Source organism: Mus pahari, chromosome 21, assembly GCF_900095145.1.
Source record: "Mus pahari chromosome 21, PAHARI_EIJ_v1.1, whole genome shotgun sequence".
Lineage (NCBI taxonomy): Eukaryota > Metazoa > Chordata > Mammalia > Rodentia > Muridae > Mus > Mus pahari.
In genome coordinates this window covers 54,453,499-54,477,384 of record NC_034610.1, presented here as the reverse complement: position 1 = coordinate 54,477,384, position 23,886 = coordinate 54,453,499, and the positions used below count along the sequence as shown (strand labels likewise).

Here is a 23,886-nt window from a genome sequence, read left to right as displayed (position 1 = left end):
AGCACATGTTTCCATATACCTTTTTTATAGCCTTTCATTTTGTTTAACTATATCTCACTGCTTCTTTTCTTCTATTCTCCTGTTTCCTCTTTGATTAAACATTTCGAACTTTAGTATTTATCCTCTATACTTATAATTTAACATGTTATACTATAAGATTCTTCTTTCTTAATCCATTCTCTCTTAATGGCTCCTTCCTAGTTTCTTGGTTTCCACATCTATTACTCATTAAGAACACAAAATAAAATATTCAAAGCTATAATACAAATATGTCAGAATTTTGAGTTCAAATTTCAGGAGCTCACATATAATAAAATATTTGATGTGGTCATGATGTGTGTGAATCCTGAAGTTTTGCTGGAGAATTGATCTATCTAAAATGGCAAGCTTTAAGTACATTGAGAAGCCTTGTCTCAAGGAAATGTGGCAGACAGTGATTCAAAATCATGCTTTGGTCTCCAAGTAGGTGCATATACATGTGCATGCACACACACACACACACACACACACACACACACACAAATCATGCACACACACACATGCATGCTTATGTCATACACACATAGAGGAATTCACAAATAACTGAAATGCATTAATAAATTAAACCCCAAGAAATGTGTTAAAATTTTATTCTCAGTAAAGATCTTAACAAGCTTTTAACTGAATTGATAAAAATCTTATACAATGTACAAAAAATATAAAGTATCTAGAACAAATTTACCAGTTTTAAAAGCTATAAAATCCTATACTTTAAGGAGATAACTGCTATTATGAAGATTTAGATATCGAATTTTTCTTTTAGTAATATTGGAATAGATACATAGATTACTAAAAGGCAAAATCAAGAATAACCTAACATATTTTTTAATTATCTTTAATCCTTTTTTACAGTCCAGTCATTACCTGCCTCCCAGTCTACCTCCAATAGTTCTTTATCCCGTTCCTCATCCCCTGTACCCAAGAACATGTCCTTACCATCCCAACCCCACCAGGTCTTGCCACTTTCTGAGGCCTCAAGTCTTTCAAGGGTTAAGTGCATCTTTTCTCACTGAGGCCAGACCAGGCAGTCTTCTGCTGTATATGTGTTGGGGGCCTTTGACCAGCTACTGTGTGCTACCTGTTTGGTAGTTCAGTGTCTGAAAGATCTCGGGAGTCCAGGTTAGTTGAGAGTGCTGGTCTTTTCCTATGGAGTCACCCTCCTCCTCAGCTTCTTCAAGCCTTTTCCCCAATTCAATTCAGACCCTGACTTCAGTCTATTGGTTGGGTGTAAGTATCTGCATCTGAATTGTTCATCTGCACATTGGGCATCTTGAAGGGCAGTCATACTAGACTCATGTCAGGTCTCAGAGATTCCTCTTGAGATGGATCCCAATTTGGACTGGTCACTGGAACTCCTTTCCCTCAGTCTCTTTTCAACTTTAGTCCCTGCAGTACTTTTAGAAAGAAACAATTCTGGGTCAAAATTTATGACCGTGGAATGGTAACCCCCACACTCTACTTGATGCCCTGTCTTTCTACTGGAGATAGATTCTACAAGTTCCCTCTCCCCACTGTTGGGCATTTCATCCAACGTCCTTCTCTTTGAGTACTGAGAGTCTCTCACCTCCCAAGTCTCTGGTTACATTCTAAAGGGTGCTCCCATCTCCTAACTCACATGCCTGTTTCTATGCTTTCTGATGGTCCTCGGGGCTTCACTAATGTCCCCCACAATACCTGATCATGTTCCCCCTTTCTCTCCCTTGCCCCTTCTTTTCCAAAGGTCACTCCCTATTTCTGCTCCCCCCCATGCCCCATGATTGCTTTCTTCTCCCTCCCAAGTAACATTGAGCCATCCTCACTTGGGCCCTTCTGTTTGTTAAAGTTCTTGAGTTCTGTGGATTGTATCATGGGTATTCAGTACTTTTTTGGATAATATTCACTTATTAGTGACTACATAGCATGCATGTCTTTGGGTTTGAATTACCTCACTCAGGATATTTTCTAGTTTCATCCATTTGCTACAAAGGTCATGATGTCCTGATTACTAATAACTGAATTATATTCTAAAAGTGAACTACATTTTCAGTATCCATTCTTCCATTGTGGGACACACTTTTTTTTTTCCAGATTCTGGCTATTATAAATAAGGCCACTATGATCATAGTAGAGCAAGTGCCACTGTGGTATGGTGGAGCATCTTTTGGGTATATGCCCAAGAGTGGTACAGCTAGATCTTCAGGTAGATCTAGTTCCAATGTTTTGAGGAACCTCCAGATTGATTTCCAGAGTTGTTTTCCCAGTTTACAATCCCACTAACAATAGAGGAGTGTTACTCTTTCTCTACATCCTCACCAACATGTGCTGTCACCTGAGTTTTTAATCTAAGTCATTCTGATTGGTGTACTGTAGAATCTCAGGGTTGTTTTGATTTCCATTTTTCTGATGACTAAAAACTTTAAACATTTCTTTAAGTGCTTCTTGGCCATTCATGATTCCTCTGGTGTGAATTTTCTGTTAAGTTCTATCCCCCATTTTTTGATTGGGTTGTTTGTTTGTTTGTTTGGTTGGTTATTAGCTTCTTGAGTTCTTTATATATTTTGGACATTAGCCCTCTTTCAGATGTGGGGTTGGTGAAGTTTTTTTTTATTTACTAATCTGCAGGTTGCTGTTTTATCCTATTGACAATGTCCTTTATCTTACAGAATCCTTTCAGTTTCATGAGCTCACATTTATCAGTTCTTGTTCTTAGTGCCTGAGCCATTGGAATCCTGTACAGAAAATTTTCCACCATGACAAGAGTTCAAGGCTCTTTCCCATTTTCTCTTCCATTAGGTTCATTTTATCTGGTTTGATGTTGAGGTCACTGATTCACTTGGACCTGAGCTTTTTGCAAGATGACAAATATGGGTCTATTTTAATTTTCCTACACACCAAGTGCCAGTTAGACCATTTATTGAGGAGGCTTTCTCTTTTTCCCTTTTCTTTTTTTTATAAATGGCATAAAATGGCCAATATCTTCCTTTATTTTTATTAGATATTTTCTTCATTTATATTTCAAATGCTATCCCAAAAGTCCCCTATACCATCCCCCACCCTGCTCCCCAACCCACCTACTCCTGTTTCCTGGCCCTGGTATTCCCCTGTACTAGGGCATATAATCTTTGCAAGACCAAGGGCCTCTCATCNCATTGATGGCCGACTAGGCCATCTTCTGCTACATATGCAACTAGAGACATGANCTCTGGAGGTGCTGGTTAGTTCATATTGTTGTTCCACCTATAGGGTTGCAGACCTCTTCAGCTCCTTGTGTACTTTCTCTAGCTCGACCATTGGGGGCACTGTGTTCCATCCAATAGATGACTGTGAGCATCCACTTCTGCATTGCCAGGAACTGGAAAAGCCTCACAAGAGACAGCTGTATCAGGGTCCTGTCAGCAAAATCTTGCTGGTATATGCAATAATGTCTGGGATTAGTGGTTGTTCATGGGATGGATCCCCAGGTGGGGCAGTATCTGGATGGTCCTTCCTTCTGTCTCAACCCCGAACTTTGTCTCTGTAACTCCTTCCATGGGTATTTTATTCTCCATTCTAAGACGGATCAAAGTATCCACACTTGGTCTTCCTTCTTCTTGAGTTTCTTGTGTTTTCCAAATTGTATCTTGGATATTCTAAGTTTCTGGGCTAATATCCACTTATCAGTGAGAGCATATCATGTGTGTTCTTTTGTGATTGTGTTACCTCACTCAGGATGATATCCTCTAGATCCATCCATTTGCCCAAGAATTTCATAAATTCATTGGTTTTTTTTTTTATAGCTGAGTAATACTCCATTGTGTAAATGTACCACATTTTCTATATCCATTCTTCTGTTAAGGGACATCTGGGTTCTTTCCAGCTTCTGGCTATTATAAATAAGGCTACTATGAACATAGTGGAGTATGTGTCCTTATTACAAGTTGGAACATCTTCTGGCTATATGCCCAGGAGAGGTATTGCTGGATCCTCTCCATGTCCAATTTTCTGAGGAACCATCAGACTGATTTCCAGAGTGGTTGTACCAACTTGAAATCCCACCAACAATGGAGGATTGTTCCTCTTTCTCTACATTGAGGATGCTTTCTTTTGTATATTTTTGGCTTCTTTGTCAAAGATCAAGTGACCATAAGTATCTTCTTTTATTTCTGGATCTTCAATTCTATTCCATTGATCAACATGTCTGTCTCTGTATCAATACTATGCAGTTTTTATCACTTTTGCTCTGCAGCATAGCTGGAGGTCAGGAATGGTGATTCTCCTAGAAGGTCTTTTATTGATAAGAATTGTTTTCACCATATAACTCTTTCCTGAGAGGCTCTGCCAAATCCTGAGCAAGACAGATGTGCAGAAGCTTGCAACCAACCACCAGATTGAGCAAGGGTCCCCAATGCAGGAGTTAGGGGAAGGACTGAAGGAGCTGAAGGGGCTTTATCTGGCATCAGCTGGAGAGGAGACCATTGGTTCTGTGAAGGCTTGATGCCTCAATATAGAGGAATGCTAGGGCAGTGAGTTGGGAGTGTGTAGGTGGTTGGGGAGCACCCTCATAGAAGCAGGATAAGGGGGATGGGATAGAGAGTTTGCAGAGGGGAAAGCAGGAAAGGGGATAACAGTTGAAATGTAAATAAACTTTGATAAACCTTGAAAAAATAATTGTTTTCACTATCCTGGATTTTTTATTTTTCCATGTGAAATTGAGAATTGCTTTCTCCATGTCTGTGAAGAATTGTGTTGGAATTTTGGTGGGGATTGCATTAAGATTTCTTTTGGTAGGATGGCCATTTTTACTATGTTAATCTTACCAATCCATGAGCATGGAAGATGTCTCCAATTTCTGAGGTCTTCTTTGGCTTCTTTCTTGTGAGACTTGAAGTTCTTGTCTTACAGATCTTTCACTTTTTTGGTTAGTGTTTGCCAAAGGTATTTTATATTATTTGTGANTTTTGTGAAGGTTGTTGTTTCCCTAATTTTTTTTCTCAGCCCATTTATCATTTTTATAACAGAAGACTACTGATTTGCTTGAGCCTTAAACATTATGGCTCAGTAGACTTTTCAAACATAGACATCAATTTGATTCTTGATTCTTGCAAGAACCAAGTGGTACAGAGACTTAATGGTGCAAGAAATCGGTGTCACAGGAATTGCCTTTTCAACATTGATGCTGGAATTAATGTATATCTTTATGGAAAATAATTACTAAATGTCATTCAATCTGTGTTTCATGCTGTGTACAAAGAAACAAAGCATTTAAATGGATCATAACTCTAAAAATAGAAGAATAAAATTATGAAACTTATGGGTGAATATATGGCAGAACATCTTTATCAAGTTAAATCAGGGGAAGATATTGTGCTCAGACACTAAAAACACAGCCTACCGACACTAGTGATTGATAAATATGACATGATTGGTACTAAAACTTTGACTCATCAAAATATTCTGTTAGAATAAAGAAAATGTTGTGTTCAAAATGGGAAAACAAATTTTAAAATTACATACCTGGAAAATGACTTATGCCCAGAATAAATAAGAATTCAGAGAACTCAAGAGTTACCCCAGCAAGATGGTGCATGTTTGTGATAGTAATATTTACAAAAGCTGTAACAAGAAGAGATTATGGGTTTGTGTTCAGTTTGTAATACATAGTGAGACTATGTCAAACAACAAATAAATAAAACAAATTACTATAAGTAAACCATAAATAAAATTAGGTACTAGATGTTTGAATAGACTAGTTGTGAAAAGTTCCAGACACCTGGGATGTAAACTCCTGAGTTTGTTATTAGGAAAATGAAATTACAGTTAGTAGGAATAACAAATAATAAGTTCTAAAAAGGTAGCACAAAATGAACAACCACTTATTAGTAAGGAAGTTTAGGATTAGAAACTTACACACTCTGCTAGGAGTAAAAATGGCTATACAGTCTTCTGAAAACACTTTTAAAAACGTACTTATTTGATACTGTAGCCATTATACTGATAGATATTTACTCTGGAGAGACTAATGCAACATTGCTACATGAATGTTAATAGTGGTTTTCTCATAATTGCTAAATAAACTAAATGATTATGAGTATATAGGTAAATAATTATAAATTCACAGATCAGATATCATTCGTAAATAAGAGTGATTTGCAGATGTACAAAACATAGATAATTTTTAAAACCACCAATATTATCACCATCATCATAATTATATCTGAGTCACAGAGACAATATCAAGCTCTCATTGCATACTTCAAATATAAACAGTATAAGGTACAGCTTTCTAAGGAAGCTACTGAACTCCATGTGAAGTTCATTGAGTTACTTAACTCCTTGTCCATGTTTTATTTTATTGTTAATTTGAATGATTTTCATGTTAATTATTTACCCCATTGTTAAATGTGTTTAGTATTAAATGGATTAATATCTGTAAATGCCTTAAAGTGCTTGCAGTACAATGTCACCACCAGTTCTTAACTAGGATTCACATCTAAGAAGGACATGTATTCTTTGCTGATAGCAGGGACCAAGCATTTTTTTATAATTCACTAAAAATATTTTTTTCTCCCAATCTCATAGAATGATGAGGAAAGATACATTCTGTGACTAAAAAAAATATGTGTATTTGGTGCACATAAATGCTTACAATTTAAGAATCTTTTTAGAATGGAATATTTGGAGGGTTATCTCAAGAGAATGTCAAAGGCAGATTTTTCTAACCCATTTAAAGACATTTTCTATTTCCTCATTGACTTTCTGTCTCAAGTCTATGCAATAAAGTGCTTTAGCTCAACAGAACAATTCTCAACTTCTGCAAGTAATAGATCCAACAGCTTTTGAATTGCTAGTTATTACTCAGGTATTTTACTGTTTTTAAGGATCCTTTACTCTAAAATTTCTTCCCTACTATCCTAAGTATTATGAAATGATTCTGAAGCCATTTTCATATAAGGGTACCCTTACCAAACAGACAATGCCATCAGATGAGTTGTACAACATCCCTGGATTTCTGGCTAGAACTGGGATTTGGGACAGTTTATACAACTCTTTATTAACAATACTAAATGCAAACATTTCAGAGGATTGCAATGTCATATCCAGGAGGCCAGACTAATCATGTTTAATTTTTTTAGTATATCTGAAATCAGCTGCTTTTCTCTTTGAATCACTCCCCAAGCCCACCTGCAAATATATAAAAAGGTTCTATAAATAATTTAGGAGTCGATGTTTCTTTCTTGTCAGGGAGGTCACCCGTACTTAAAGCTTCAGCAGGGAGAAAATGAGGCAAATCCTTAGGAAATCCTCCACAAGCATAGGGCAAACCAATCATTTATATGATGTTATCAGGAGAGCTGATGAAGATTTTTAAAGCCAAGAGTAAAGTTCTGCTCATCAAACAAATAGAAAGGACACATTTCTTTTATAGGATTAAATGCTTGATTTTTTTTAGCTTAAGTCTCTGGTATAACTAAATTAATTTTATCAGTAAACAACATGTTAAGCCTAGAGGTAGGGTCACCTGCTGGTAAGCATGTATATCCATGTATTGATTTGAGTAAGACATGCCTTATATGGGAGAGGAGGAAACAGTGCATGCCATGTATGGCTTTGCTCATATACTCTTTACCTATCAGCTCTATATTCTTCAGCTTTGCTCCACAAAAACCCTATCATACATTTCACGAGAACTAACTACTCAACATTTCTTGTACATGAGCCCTGACTTTTTTCTCATTCCTGTATATCTGAACACAAATTTCTTCTTGCATTTATGCTCATCAGAAGTGAACCTGGATGGTTTCTTTATTAACAAAACGGTATGCTAGTGTTTCTCTAATTTAGTATTAAATTCTGTAAAAGTCTTAAGGAATGTAGAACAGGATAAATACATGGCTTAGTAGCAAGACTAATTGTGCAGGGTAAAGGGAATATGGCCTCACTGGTCTCATATGCACTGTATACGAGATGTCTTCACCAGTCTCCAAAGTTCAACAGAAGAGCTTCTTGGGTAGGATCGTATATGTGTGGGTGCTGTGACCACACTATATCAAACCATCCAAAGCCTGGTTGTTTGATCTCACAAGATGGGAGCTCAGATAGGAGTTACATTGTAGTTCTCTTTATATAATTGGTGCTAACAGTATAGCTGGTATTTGAGCTGTTCCTTCTATGTTCAGGAAAAGATGACTAAGAAAATAAATGAACAAAAGAGGTACCTCAGGACCCAAGTGGCCGAAACCAAGTTCAGCACTGGAGGGGCGTTAATGAGCTGGTTGTGGCAGTAGTGACAGTCTTTGGCAGGCTTTTTTGCGTTTGCTGCCAGGCCTTCACATGTCCCTGGACCAGTCCTGAACTGTCAGGGAATCTGGCCATGTAACAATTGGATGTACTGAGAGGAAGTTCATAATGCTGGGAAGAGGCAGCAGCAGGGGCCAGGCAGGAACAATGTGGGCTAAGTAAAAATGGCAAAGAGACACTAGGTTCAGGGAGATGAAGTGAGGCAAAGGAAAATTCAAGGAGAAAAGTACAAGATTTCAGAGGAACACCAATATAATAAGGATAAATGTAGAAGCCTATGCAATAAAATTTACAATGTGAGTCATTAAGTTTAATTGTTTCACCAAATTAGACTATTCAAATACTATTTTGATGGAAGTTAAAATATAAAGAATTGGCCAGTTCCTAGAAAATAACCCAAGTCAATTTGTAAAAATGAAAAATAAACAACAAACAAACAAAAAAATATACGGTGTGTAAAATCTTTCTAAGTCAATCTCATGTGAACACAGGATCAGATAAATTACTATCCTCTGTTCCTTTTAAACACTGCAAGTGAATTTCAAACTTTGTTATCTCCAACATTGTACATTTTTCTCTTTCTGTTGCAGAGTTTGACTGGGCACAGGCCATGGTCTTCACCTGGGTTTTCCTTAGGATTGCAATCAGGATGGCTGAGCATTTCTTGGTACCTTGTGCAGTAAGAAAAGCAGAGCTGGGGATAAACAAATTTAGTTATCAGACACACCTTCTGGCACAATTAAATATATACACAACACACACACACACACACACACACACGCACATACACACGCACACGCACATACACACGAGAGAGGGGGAGAGAGAGAGAGAGAGAGAGAGAGAGAGAGAGAGAGAGAGAGATCTGATTCCTTATAAGCTTTCAAATACTTCATTTCATAAGTTTTCAGTCCAGTTCAGGCCTGCTCTTAGATCTTCTTGCTCATGCCATACTAATATGCATGACCTCCATAGACATTTAAATGTAACTTTATCAAGTGAAAATAGCAATAAATTAGAATGAGATAATAACTTCTCCATTGCCTATTTTAGAGAGGCTAATTCCTATAGAGATTTCATAAAGTGCATATGATTGCAATGGGATTGAGCCGCTCATCCTGACACTCTATCTCAGGCAAAGATTGCTTAGGAGCCAGACCCTGCACACTGCTCCTTTGATAGCATAACTGATTTTTTTTCCTGGTTCCTCTACTCTGTTTACTTTCTGTAGTATCTATTTTCCAAGTCCCATGTGAAGGGACTTTCTATTTGGGCTTTCTTTTCCACTTGCTTCAGAACAATGACCTAAAACAGCTTTTGCTCCAGTACTAAAGTCAAAACAAAACTGTCAAGCCCATGGAAGTCACTAGAATGATTTTATTTTAAAAGATAATCACTATTGCCTGATAGCACTACATGCAACTGATGCCAGTGTTTGTCTCTTTCCATTTCCTTCATTTTCCCATGAAGATTGATTGTTTTTCCCATTTACAATTGCACCCAATACCATTGAGCCCCTGGGCATTCATGTATATACTGTACATATGCAATGTAAGGAACATATATGTTCTTTACACATTAAAAAGTAAAATATTTTTACCTCACAAGAAATAATTTGTTGTATTCCTTATGGGTTATATCAATTCCATTCAACATGAATTTCCATATATATATATATATATATATATATATATATATATATATATATATATACTGATGACTTAATTAATTAAACCAATCAGAGACATCAGTGTCATTTTAAGGTATTCATGTGAAGTGTGGATATTTTCTAATAGTTTTTAACACATTCATATAATAGCATACTCACTAATCTAAATATTTATACCAAGAGAGCTTATAGGTAGAGATTTCCCTGTCACAAAACTAGAGGAAACAAGAGAAACAAGACATTACTTCCCACTTACGTAAGGACCAAATCAAGTTCAGAAAAATTGAGAGGAGACATTAAAACCACTGTGTGTTTTTCTCATGACCTGTTCTCTATTTTTGACATACACTCATATATATATATATATATATATGTGTGTGTGTGTGTGTGTGTGTGTGTGTGTGTGTGTGTGTGTGTGTGGTGTGCCAGTGTGAAGTGTACCTTTGTAGTATGTGCATGCATCTAACCTGCTAAGGTGTATGTATGTGTGTTTATTTTTGACCACATGCTTTCAGATAAGGTATGAAGGGGATCATTGCTGGAGAGGGTGTATTCTTCCCCTTTCAGCTGCTAATACTGTCCTGTAGCTCTTCATCTTTGGTTGAGGCCTTATAAGACTTTACTCCTTCCACATTGTCATGCCAACCTGTCTTTATTGTGCTGATCCTGTTTGAGTGACCATATTGTTGAGATTCGATGGGTGCAGCTTTCCTATCGTGCATTACATACTATCTCATAGCAGATATCCTGGTCCTCTGGCTTTTATGATAATTATGTCCCCTCTTCCACAGTGTTTTCTGAGATACTCATTACCCTAAAGATATGTATGGCAATATTGTACCATTAGGGTTATTCCCATGATGTTCATTCTGGTGTTTTACAGGCTTTACAGCTGGGTAAACCTACTGACCTTTGCCTCTTATTGTGGCTTAATAGCACACTTAGATATAATAAGAGTTTAGTCAACACTCACACTATGCCACACACAATGTACACATACTTCAGACTACACATAGGCCACCTGCCTTCAGCTTTTCTGTAGGTGTGTCTGTCTCTGTTCTTTTTTGAACCCCTTGCTGCCCAAGCCATGTTTCTGAGATCCAATCTACACGGGACACAGGGAGAAGGATGGGTAGATGCTCAATATTTTATAACCTCAGTGTATAAGTATATGCCATTCAACACTATGGACACTAAGCCTTTTATAGAGCTATTGTTAAATTTTGAATTTTAAGATACCCACTAGAAAAGAAGGTATAAAGGGCTTAAAAATAAAATGAAATAAATTGACAATAATCTTGATCTCCGTGACCACTGTATCATTAATTGCCCTATCTGCTTCACACAGGCAACCTATCTCTCCCTTCTTTGTGCCAATTTTCCATGTACAAGTACTTAGCGTAGAGCTCATTTTCTTTGTAATTTTATTTGCTCGATCTTCACACTGCCTCATGAAATTGAGATGCCCTAAGCAACCAGGGCAACACAGCTACTTGTATTTCTAGTTATAAAAACTTTTGTATACTTGAAAACTGTTGTTGAGGAAGAAAGTTTGACTAAAGGTGATGGTAAGTAAATCACTTAATAAATTTGAAGCAGTGTAAACTTTCTCTGACTACTGTACCAGATCCTGAAACTGAGTATCCTCTCTGTGGAGACATCATAATGGAACATAGGCAACAGCAGCATTAAACTAGATTAGGTTGATTAGGCCATATTTTATCTTTTATCTGTTAAGAGACATGTGATCATATTTCATAGCTCTACCTTCTTCTTCTTTCCCACGCCCAAAACAACAAGAATCAAAAAAAAAAAACAAATTTAAAAAATAAGAAATATGATGGGCTGTCTTTAAAGAAGAAAGACATCCTTCTTGGTTCAGTTCCAGTGGTATTTTTATGGTAGCACTAATCCCTTTCAAGGGAAGTCCTCATAAGCTGCAAGATAGAACTTGTCTCATTTCCTGTCACCAGCTCCAGTGACTTCATATAGAATTCCAGAATTCTGATAAACTGTCATGTGGAAAAATGATAAAGCGATTTATGCTCAATTTTGCTGGAAGGAAGAAATACAAGGGCTGTCAGTCTGGGTCTTGAGAACAAATGAGTTACAGTTCATGAAGCAGTCCAATAAGGCTATCATTTCCCATCAGCTCCCATAACTGACAGCCAAGATTTACTAGCTGGGGAAAGAGAAGGGGTCTGAGATTGGGTGCCAGGTGAATCGACACTACTATTCTATCAACTAGACTGCTAGAGACCAGAAGCTATCATGAATATTTGATGGAAGTGTCTTCCCAGAAATGCTTGTGAAACCTTGCATTACTTTACTTGCCTAGGCCAGGAACCATTCCACTCTAACCATGTGTATCTTTTCGAAAACTGACTACTCATAAACCACAGAGGCATTTGGGATTTGCTTTAGCTGCTCCAGGTGAAGTGCTCCTCTTGGCAACCTGTATGTGCAGCTCACTAGTTCAGTATCTTCCATCCTTATAGGGTGAGGGGAAGTATCCCTCCTCTGCTGAGATGCCCTAAACATTATACTTGCCATTATCCATCTGACATAGTGGTGGTAAACTTGCTGCTTTCCAGCATCCCATGCTTGGAGAAAATACACTTGGATCTATTACATTTGTTGGATGTTTTAGGAAAAAAAAGTGAAAAAAAAATCAGATTAAGCAGAAAAAAATCATTCTTGTTGATACACACACACACACACACACACACACACAGCTTTGTAAACTACTGAAATATTGGCTTTCACTCACTTTAGAACAACTACTCTGGGCTAGGTCATTTTTTCCAAAAAGAAAACATAATTAGCATTTGCCCTTTGGAACTAGAAAAAAATTCACAAACTATCTAACAGGATATCTAACATTTATTTTGTATTTAGAATGATCCATCTATGAGTTCAAGAGGATATTTTGTAAGCATGTCAGAAATTTGGGTCGAGTAATCAAAAGAACATTTTTTAGTTGTCTAACTTTGTTTCCCACTGGCATTGCATAAGGACGGCTGTTTCATTAGATTGTGAAACATTAACTTATCTTAAGAATTTATATAAAGGGGGTGGGGGAGGTGGCTCTATAGGTAAAATCACTTGCCCCGCAGGGCTGAGAACCAGATTTTATATCTGCAGAATTCATGGAAAAGCATAATTCAACAGTGGGAGTGTCTATAATTCCAGCATGCCTTATAAAGGGACAAGGAGTACAGGGAGGAGAATCTCCAGAAGTTCAAGGTCAAAGAGATGCAGTCCTAACAAGATGGGAAGGGAGTAACGACACCCAACAGTTGTGCCTTGAATTATTCACTGTCCTGTGGTGGTTTGAATGAGAGTGATCCACCATAGGCTCATAATAGAATACATGGTCCTCAGTTGGTGGAACCTTTTGGGAAGTTTTAGGAGATGTGGTCTTGTTGGGAGAAATGTGTAAATGTGTCACTTGAGACCAATGTTGAAATTTCCAAAGACACATGCCATTCTTAGTGCCATTACGCCTCATGGCTGTGTCTGATGTTGTGAGCTTTTTGTTACAGCTCTAGCACCATACCTGCCTGCCTGCTGCATGTTACCCATTGTAATGGTCATGGACTGTAACCTCCAGAAACACCAAATCCTGAAAAAGTTCTTTACTCTGTAAGTTGTCTCATCAAAGCAATGAAAAAATAATTAAGAAAAAAAGAAAAAAGAAAAAGGATCATTGCACATGTATGTTTTGCACACACACATAAACACATGTACAAGAATTTTTATAATCATTCAACCTAGTTTATACTGAAAAAAAATATGTAATCAATACATATAAAGACATTATCACTACCTGGACACTGGTAGTTTGGTTACTATGAGTTGTTTGCTGTTTGCTACTGCCATTACAGATTGAGTTAATTGACCAATATCCTTACATGGGATAATGCTGTTGTTTTGTCAGGTGTTACATAGACTTATCCATATAAAGGATAAAGTAAACAGGGATATATATTTGTGTATATGTACACAAATATATATTTGTATCTGTGCCTGTGTATATTCATATATATGTATATATTACATTGTATAATATATATATATATATATATATATATATATATATATATATATATATATAGTAATAGGTCTTCAGCCAAGCCTATGTGGGGTTTTCTTAAATAAGTTAATTAAGGTGCAAAGACCAACTGTAAATGCATTTGGCACCGTTCTATGCACCACTGGAAAAAATAAAAAGTAGAAGCTAACTTTCCATGAGCAATCACTGTTCTTTTCTTTCTGACTGTGGATATAATGTAACCAGCCACCTCAGGCTCCCGCTGCCCCAACTTTCCTGCCTTGATTGCTATAACTCGGTGAACCAATATAAATTCCACTTTTCTCCCTGAACATGCTATATCACAGCACAGTAACTAGGTACCTGATTTACATCAGCAATTTGTTTGTTCACTCATTTAACGAAATATTTATGATATTTTATAGTAATACTCTCCTGGGTAGTATAAACAGTGATTTTCAAATCAATAAAGAAAGATAAGAAGAAAGCTGAACCAATACAAAATTATAAAAGTCACATGTATTTTGAGGAAATGAACTGATGAGGTAAAAGAAAATAACTGGGAATCTACCAGCATTTTAGAACCATCAAAGAAAGACAGACTGAGTCCTGAGTATAGAGATCTTTCTAAAGCATTGGAAAGCTTAGACAGAAGTCTTCAAGGTTCTTTTTGCTAGACTTGCGAGTCATGCATTTTTAAGTTTTTCTTTTTTTTTTCCATTACACAGGAAACAAAATGAAGTACTGATGATGCCCTTGACAACTGTCAATTCAGAGAATGCAAAATGGCTACTTACAATATTCCAAATATAACTGTATTTGCTTTATGTGTGTAGAATTTCGATTCTCATGGCCATTTTCTGGCATTTTTTTTTTAATCCTCTCAGCTTTACAAAAGGGAGCATAGACATGTAACCATAGTGTGTGGACTATTAACAGCTTGACCCAATATTTGAATGTATATTATTTGGAATGTCCATGTCAGGAGAACAAGCAGCAGAAGCAGACTTGGAGAAGTTTATTGGCATGCCTGAGAGTAAGAATTCAGTTATACCACTCAGATCAAATAGCAATTGAATTTTTTTTTAATTGCTCCTTTCACAGACTTAACTAATCCTTTTTATTAAAACGTCTCAAAATACAAATCCTTTAGTCCCGAGAGAACTAGTGTTGTTTGATGTTTGGAAATCCAGTTTTCAGATGTGTAACTCTAAAATGAAATGCTTAATTAAATATAGTTTGTTCATAATTTTTCATTTCAAAATCACTAATGTAAACTGTTCAATAAAAAAGACCTTTATTTTTAAATTTTTTCAAGCTTTATTTTTAAAGATGATTTTTTTTATTAGATATTTTCTTCACTTACATTTCAAATGCTATCCCCAAAGTCCCCTATACCCTCCCCCGCCCTGCTGCCCAACCCACCCACTCCTGCTTTCTGACCCTGGCATTGCCCTGTACTAGGGCATATGATCTACAAAAGACCAAGGGCCTCTCCTTGCTTTGATGGACAACTAGGCCATCCTCTGCTACATATGCAATTAGAGACACAGCTCTTCAGGGTACTGGTTAGTTCATAATGTTGTTCCTCCTATAGGGTTGCAGACCCCTTTAGCTCCTTGGGTATTTTCTCTAACTCCTTCATTAGGGGCCCTGTGTTCCATCCAATAGATGACTGTGAGCATCCACTTCTGTGTTTGCCAGGCACTGGCATAGCCCCCCAAGAGACAGCTGTATCAAGATCCTGTCAGTAAATTCTTGCTGGTATATGCAGTAGTGTCTGAGTTTGGTGGTGGGGTGTGGGGTGGATCCCTGAGTGGGGCATACAGAGACTTCTACATGGTCCTTCCTTCTGACTCAGCTCTGACCTTTGTCTCTGTAACTCCTTCCTTGGTAATTTTGTTCCCCATTCTAAGAAGGATCGAAGTATCCACTTTTGTCTTCCTTCTTCTTGAGTTTCATGTGTTTTACAAATTGTATCTTGGGTATTATAAGTTTTTGTGCTAATATCCACTTATCAGTGAGTGCATATCACGTGTGTTCTTTTGTGATTGGGTTACCTCACTCAGGATGATATCCTCCAGATACACCCATTTACCTAAGAATTTCATAAATTCATTGTTTTTAATTGCTGAGTGTGTAAATGTACCACATTTTCTGTATTTTCTGTATTCATTCTTGTGTTGAGGGACATCTGGGTTCTTTCCAGCTTCTGGCTATTATAAATAAGGCTGCTATGAACATTGTGGAGCATGTGTCCTTATTACTAGTTGGAACATCTTCTGGATATATGCCCAGGAGAGGTATTGCTGGATCTTCTAGTAGTACTATGTCCAATTTTTGGAGGAGCCACTAGACTGACTTCCAAAGTGGTTGTACCAGCTTGCCATCCTACCAACAATGGAAGAGTGTTCCTCTTTTTCCACATCCTTGCCAGCATTTGCTGTCACCTGAATTTTTGATCTTAGCCATTCTGACTGGTGTGAGGAAGAATCTCAGGGTTGTTTTGATTTGCATTTCTCTGATGATTAAGGATGTTGAACATTTTTTCAGATGCTTCTTAGCCATTCTGTGTTCCTCAGTTGAGAATTCTTTGTTTAGCTCTGTACCACATTTTTAATAGGGTTATTTGATTTTCTGGAGTCCAGCTTCTTTAGTTCTTTATATATATTGAATATTAGTCCCCTATCAGATTTAGGATTGATAAAGATCCTTTCCCAATCTGTTGGTGGCTTTTTTGTCTTATTGACCGTGTCTTTTGCCTTACAGAAGCTTTGCAATTTTATGAGGTCCCATTTGCCAATTCTCAGTCTTATAGCACAAGCCATTGCTGTTCTGTTTAGGAATTTTTTCCCTGTACCCATATCTTCAAGGCTTTTCCCCACTTTCTCCTCTATAAGTTTCAGTGTCTCTGGTTTTATGTGGAGTTTCTTAGTCCACTTAGACTTGAGCTTTATACAAGGAGATGAGAATGGATCAATTTGCATTCTTCTTCATGATAACTGCTAGTTGTGCCAGCACCATTTGTTGAAAATGCAGTCTAAAAAAGACCTTTCAAATAATGGTTGCTAAGAAATCAACTGGCAAATACTCAACCCATTGTTTTTTCTAAATCATGTAATTTCATCTTTCTGTCCTACCCACTAAAATGCATTTTATCTTAAATGCTTTTATTTGATAGAGAGATATAACTCATATGCTGAGTTTGAAGTCAGTCTATACAAGTCATTTAACTCTCTGAAATGAGCTGGGAATACACTAGGTAGATCAATTCCTGTGCATTTGAATCCATTGACTACTTTCTCTTTCTGTCTCTCTTCCTGTTACAGTGTGTGTGTCTGTCCCTGTCTCTGTCTCTGCCTGTTGCTTTGACTCTTTCTGTCTCTGACTCTTTCTCTGTGTGTCTCTCTGTTTGTATCCACATGAGTGCCTGCGAGATGCATGGATGTGTTTCTTTCTATGTGTTCTTTCCTTCCATGCTTCAGTGTAATTACTTCAGATACCTTTTTGCATATGGTATTGTAAATAACAAATAATAAGCACTAAAAATGAGCATTTTTCCAACCAGAACAACATTGTAAACTCATAAATACCTCTTCCATGTCATGGTTTTCAATTGACTCAATCTGGTGCTGTTCTAACTCGGTAATAGGTGTCATGACTTATTGTTGTGATAAAACAGCATGACCAAAAACCATTTCAAGAGGTTTATTTCACCCTACAGTGCCTCCTCACACTCCAACACTGAAGGAAGTCGACCAGAAACTCAAAACAAGGCCAGAACCTGAAAGTAGGAGCTGAAACAGGCTGTGGAGGGGTGCTACTCACTGGCTTGCTTCTCATGAATTTAATAGCCTTTTTCCTTATGGCAGCCAGGACTATGAGTACAAGACAAGTACCACCCACAGTGAGGTAAGCCCTTCCACATAATTCACTAAAAAATGGACCAAAAAACTTATTCATAAGTCACTTGATGGGGATATTTTCTTTTTTAAGTGTCCCTTTTCCAAAATGACGATGTCAGTCAACATAACTCACCTGCACAGTGCATGAGAACTGAATGTGTGTCCATTCATGACTATACGGAAGCTTTGAGAACAGAAATATATTTGAATAAAACCTCTCTCCAAATGTGGAATTGACAATGACTGAAGTTTCTCTTGGCATCTTTGTACTGTACCCTAGTCTGTTTCTATACTGAAACACTTCCCTTTGTCCTCAAGATATTTTCGGTTCTCAGTTCCTTCTCAGTCCTCCACCAATGCCACACTTACCCAGACCACATGCTCTCCAATGTGTGCTCACCAACTCCTGCATTCTTTTCAGTATAACACTCAGACATTTGTTTAAATTTCAAATCTAAGTTACTTCTTGACTAAACATTGTCAATGGGTTTTCTTTCTCCTCAAGGGGAGATAGATCTACACCAGTTATAAGTGTCTTTTCAAGTGCTTCCTTTTCTGGTCTCCTTGCTCAGTTTACTCAGTTTACCATGCCTGTTTATGAAGGCTCATGCAAGCCTTTGTAAGTCGAGGTCTTCTCTGACTTTTACCTTAAATAATTTAAGCTGCAGCCTTTTACCATTCCTTTTACCATCTAGGTGACTCAGCATAATTTTTGTTCATATAATTGTACATAACTATGATCACCTTCATCCTGAAGGTTATATGTTTAAGATCCATAGTGACTTCCTGAAATAAACAACAGATAGGATAAAATTTAGTAGTGTTTATGTGTGTGTATGCCTCTCTCTCTCTCCCTCCCTCTCTCTCTCTCTCTCTCTCTCTCTCTCTCTCTCTCTCTCCACACACTAGTTTTCCTATATGTACCTATGAATAATTAAAATAATTATAAATTACTAATTAAACTATAAATTATAATTTATAGTATAAATAACTATAAATTAGTAATTACAATCACTGCATATGCTAAGGGATTTACAGTACTTGATATAAAATGGAAAAAGTCCAAAAAAATAAATAGAATTATATAAATGTAGTTCATTTACTTCTAAAATTCTCCATTAAGTGTTTTCTAACCATTGTCATCAATTGATAATTGAAAAGACAAAAACTAAAGATAAGAACCAGTAATATTAAGGTAGGTAGCTTTGATTTTAAAAACACACACACACACACACACACACACACACACACACGAAATCCCTGACATTTATTACAGAATATGTTTGTTCATAATCCATAACTTTCATTTTTTACCCTCATTCCAGTTACTACAATTCTTTGTTCTATAATTTCTGCTTCCTTCAAACCTCTCTTTGTAGCTGTCTCTCTGTATCTCACTTTCACCTCTTCCTCCTTTTTTTCCTCCCTTACATCCTCACATATTGTCCTTCCCTCTTCCCCATTCTTCTCCTCTTTCTTCTATACCCTTCCCTTCTCACTATCTTATCCAATAATATAGAACAGGAGCTGGGTGTTCTGAATCTATAAATATAAATATTAGGGCTTCTTCCTCATATCCTTAGAATTTCAATTAAGAAAATTAAAGTAAAATTTCGCATACATTGTACCATGAAAGATGTACATGCTTTGTTCTTAAACATGAGGGTGAAATAGGTGTAAATTATAGGCATTACTCCCTAATCTACATATTTCCTCTTTGTGTTATTTTTCATTGTTTTATTATAATTTTACTCTTTAAGAACCCTGTCCTATCTCAGTTCTTTCTTTAACCAGCTCCCTATCACACAATTTCATACTCTTTTCCTATATTAAAAAAATGCATAGAGTGCAATCTCTACTGTCTGACCATTGAGGTTGGAGCCACTATGGGATACTCTGTGTGTCTATATTGAAGAAAACTGATTTTCCCTGTCTCAGGATCTGGCAATTACAAACAGCTTCTTAGCTAGGAGTGGAACTTTAAGCTCACCTCCCTTCCTCTGTGATTCAATATTTTGTTAGGCTTGAGCTTGTACACATCTTGTGTATGATGTCTCACACTCTCTATGTGTTGATATGTGCATCTGTCCTGTCATGTTTGGAAAATGCTGTTTCCTTGAAGACATTTTCTATCTCAGCCTTTTACAATCTCTCCACCCCATTTTCTACATATATCTCTGAGCCATGTGTGATATAGAATTCCCATTTAGGGCCAAGCATTCCAAAGGCCCTTATTCTATACATGTTAACCAGCTGTGTATGTCTGTCTTAATTTTCATTTTTATACTCTGCAAGAAGAAGCTTTACTGCTGAAAGCACATGATACACTTATTTATGGGTACAGCAGTGGGCCATTAGAAGTCAATTTATTGGTATGGTCATTTATCAGAATAATAGTAGTACGTTTTTCCATAGGCTCGTGATATGTATAGTCTTGGCCTCATTTATAGTGTCAGTATGAATTATATAGTATCATGAATCCAATAAAAATTGATTGGTAATTTTTACAATATTCATTCCACTATTGCACAAATGATCATATCTTACAGTCTGGCAGTTATAGATTGAAGTGTTTGTAAGTGAGATTGGTAATTTCTTTTCTCCTCTGGTAGCACTTACAGAATATTAGAGTACTATGAATGCTATACTGTAGGAGTGAAACTTTACTTTAGTACCAGATAGATTTCATCATGTTTTATGGCTAAGATATGTAGTTTCCATAACAAGAGGTTCATATGGTCACATTTTTGAGGTTAACTAATAGCATTGGCATGTCTCGTTATGTAAGGTCTATGGGACTCCATTGTCTTATAACTCAAAATTGATATAACCCACTTCTGATACTAGGGGTTTTATTTGATATCATATTATGTGTAATTGGAGTACAATCCCCCATAATATGCTTAGTTTATTTATGTTCCTTTTATGTGTATATACTTTAAGAAGTGTTACAGTATCAGGCTGTCACGAGATGTTCCAAAAAATCTTTTATGTTAATTTTTGCTCCCCATACCTTGTACCTTGCCTTCCTATGTGCCACCATTTCATACTCCCTTTCTAATTCTTCCATATTCTTTTATAACACTATGCATAATTTTCCCTTCCTTGAAGAAAGCTCACCCTCACCCATAGCCCTTTACTAGCTACCTAACCTCTGTATATATTCTAAATGACACAACTATCACAAGGATAAAATTAACATTTACATGTGAGATAGGAAACTTTTTGGTTTCTACTATTAAAACTATCAAATGATATATTTTTATCACTTTCTTTTCCTCCCACAGCTCCACCAGATCTAGCCATCCGACTTCATGTTCTTTGTCTCTCAAATGATAATTAAGTAAACAATAAAATTAAAACCCCAAGTCAAAACAAACAAAAACATTTAAAGGTAATAAAAGTGAAGGTAAAACAACAACAAAAGCATTTAAAAAAAACTATGGAATTTGTCCTGTGTTAGTCAACTACTCTTGAGAATGGGGCTTGCCCCATATAGTGTGTTTGGTATACCCTTTAAACACATTTAATATTATAATGGAAAGTTGTGATTTCCTCATAATTGATTTATAAAATTTAGCTGTCAGTCCTTCAGCTCTGGAAATATATAAACATGTAAATGTGACATTGGGGGTCCGTTGGTTTATATTTAATGAATATACTGAGTTCAATACTTAAGAGTAAAATATTGAAATAAAAGCTTCCAGTATATATGACCAGATATTTTTCACATCATTTTTTGTGCATTTGAAATTTAGAAAGCAAACAAAAGCTAAGTTTGAGGATCAGCATCAGTAATCAGTCTTGTTTTGGAAATTTTCAGAGTTTAACCTTAAATTTCATCTCTTGTTTTTACCTTTAATGTACAACACCTAATATCTGCTTAGATTTTAAAAATAAATGTTTTAATATTCGTTACCATGTTATTGTGGGGGGGTGGATGTGGGTGTGGGTGTACACACACACGTGCATATATGTCTCTCTATATTCTGTGGCTTGCTTGTGCAAGTCACAAAACAGTTCTCCTGAATTGATATTCTCCTTCACATTTTAAATTCGAGAAATTTAGCTCAGGTCACCAAGCTTGGCACCACATGCCTTTACCTACTGTACCATCTCCCTGCCTACACACCTACTACTTAGCTTTAGAAGAGAAAATGTGGAACACTTGTATGATTGTTTTTTGAATATTGTGAAGATCAAATCACTCCACTAACATAGAGCCTTGTGTTATTCCTCAAACCTGTTAGTTTCTGTCATCTTGTAGCTCAAAGGTTGATGTTTCCCACTGACCTTAAGTACACTTTTCTTCTTATGAGTAGGAGAGTGAGATACTAAAGAAGAAAATATAGCAAAACTAAGATTCAGGACATGTTTTCTTCCCTGCTCATCCTCTATGTCTGGCCTTTCATGGCTGAACTTATAGGCATTCCCTCACATTATAACATTTCTCTGCTGTTCACTTGTAGAATCCCCCTCGTCAAGACAGCCTTTGTTGATATTACCCCTGGCCTCATATCCACCAGATAAATGATAGCAGTTTTATTCCCTCCTACTTGCTGTGTCAGCACCATACAATACCAGTTTCCACCCCTGCTTCCGGAAGCCTTTTTCTTTCCTTTGTAACAGGATGTAAGAGTCATCTGTTTTAACTCTGTGAATGCTTCTCTAATGATTCCTCTATAAATGTATTTTTATTACCCAGCTGCTAAATCCTTGAGTTAGTACCAACTTTCTCCCAAGCTTCCCTCTTTCTTCTATACAGTCCTGTGTGATCTTACCCATATCTGGAGTTCGAATTAACACATGGCCATTTATTCAGTCAACTTATTCAGCTGATTCTCCAAACCATCCCAAGCACATATATCTTTTAACTGTAATGTGGCCTGTGTGACATTTGCAGAGGATTTCAAATGGTTAATGTCATAACCAAAGTTAAAGTTTTTACTTTTTTCACATATATTTCCTTTTAAAGACAGCTAACAGAGTGGCTTTCAGTGTTCCCTGGCTAATGTACCAGACCACCATTGACTTTAAGGCTGCTTCAATATAAAAGGCAGTCCTTTCTCCTCATTTTATGTCAAAGTACTTTTGAATTTCCCCAGTATACGTCTTTGAATACACAAATCTTCCTTTATCTTAAATCGTACCTTTATATAATTTTTCATGAACTACTGAACATTAATAGCTGGTAAAATCACATCATTTATTTTTTTTCCTTATGGGACAACACCATAGATTTTTCAGAAGTAAACTTTACAGTATTCTACCTTTTCTCTCAAATATATACTCAGTATTCTGTTAGGTCAGATTATGCCCCCTTCATCTCCCTTCAAACCCCAATTGTCCTAGTTGTAATGGATTTACTTTTAAAACTAGTAGAACCCTCATTAGCATGAAAGATGAATCTTTCGTTTAAAAACCACTACAAAAGAAAGCTCATTGCAAGACACAACATATTTTTTCTTGCAGTATACTAAGGTCTAAAAAGATCCTTTAGTTATCACACTTCAACCTAAGGAACTGAAATCTCAGTTTTCATCTTTTACTACCATTAGGTCTGCTAAAAATGTAGGTCTGCTAGACTTTTCTCTTTGCCACAGAAGTTGGGTGAAGAAATGCCAAGAAGTGCTCAGATGAGTCACCTAGATTTGAAACAGAGAAATCCTTAATAAATTGTACAGTACGGGGTTGGAAAAATGAATCAGCTCTTAGGAAATGTAACTGTCCTTGTAAAGGGTGTAAGTGCAGTTTTCCTGAACTCACATTGAATGAATCACAACTGTCTATCTAGAGGATCTGATGCCTTATTCTGGCTTGCATAGGTACCTGTACTCATATGACGATTCCCCCATGAAAACACATATTAGCCAGGCGTGGTGGCGCACGCCTTTAATCCCAGCACTTGGGAGGCAGAGGCAGGAGGATTTCTGAGTTCGAAGCCAGCCTGGTCTACAAAGTGA

General features: G+C 36.7%; 1 protein-coding gene across 3 annotated transcripts in view; it reads left to right on the top strand.

The window, feature by feature from the left end:
* The window catches only part of Nkain2 (sodium/potassium transporting ATPase interacting 2), a 1,076,406-nt gene that overhangs the window by 615,677 nt on the left and 436,843 nt on the right, over positions 1–23,886 (top strand). The gene's annotated exons all lie outside the window — the stretch shown is intronic.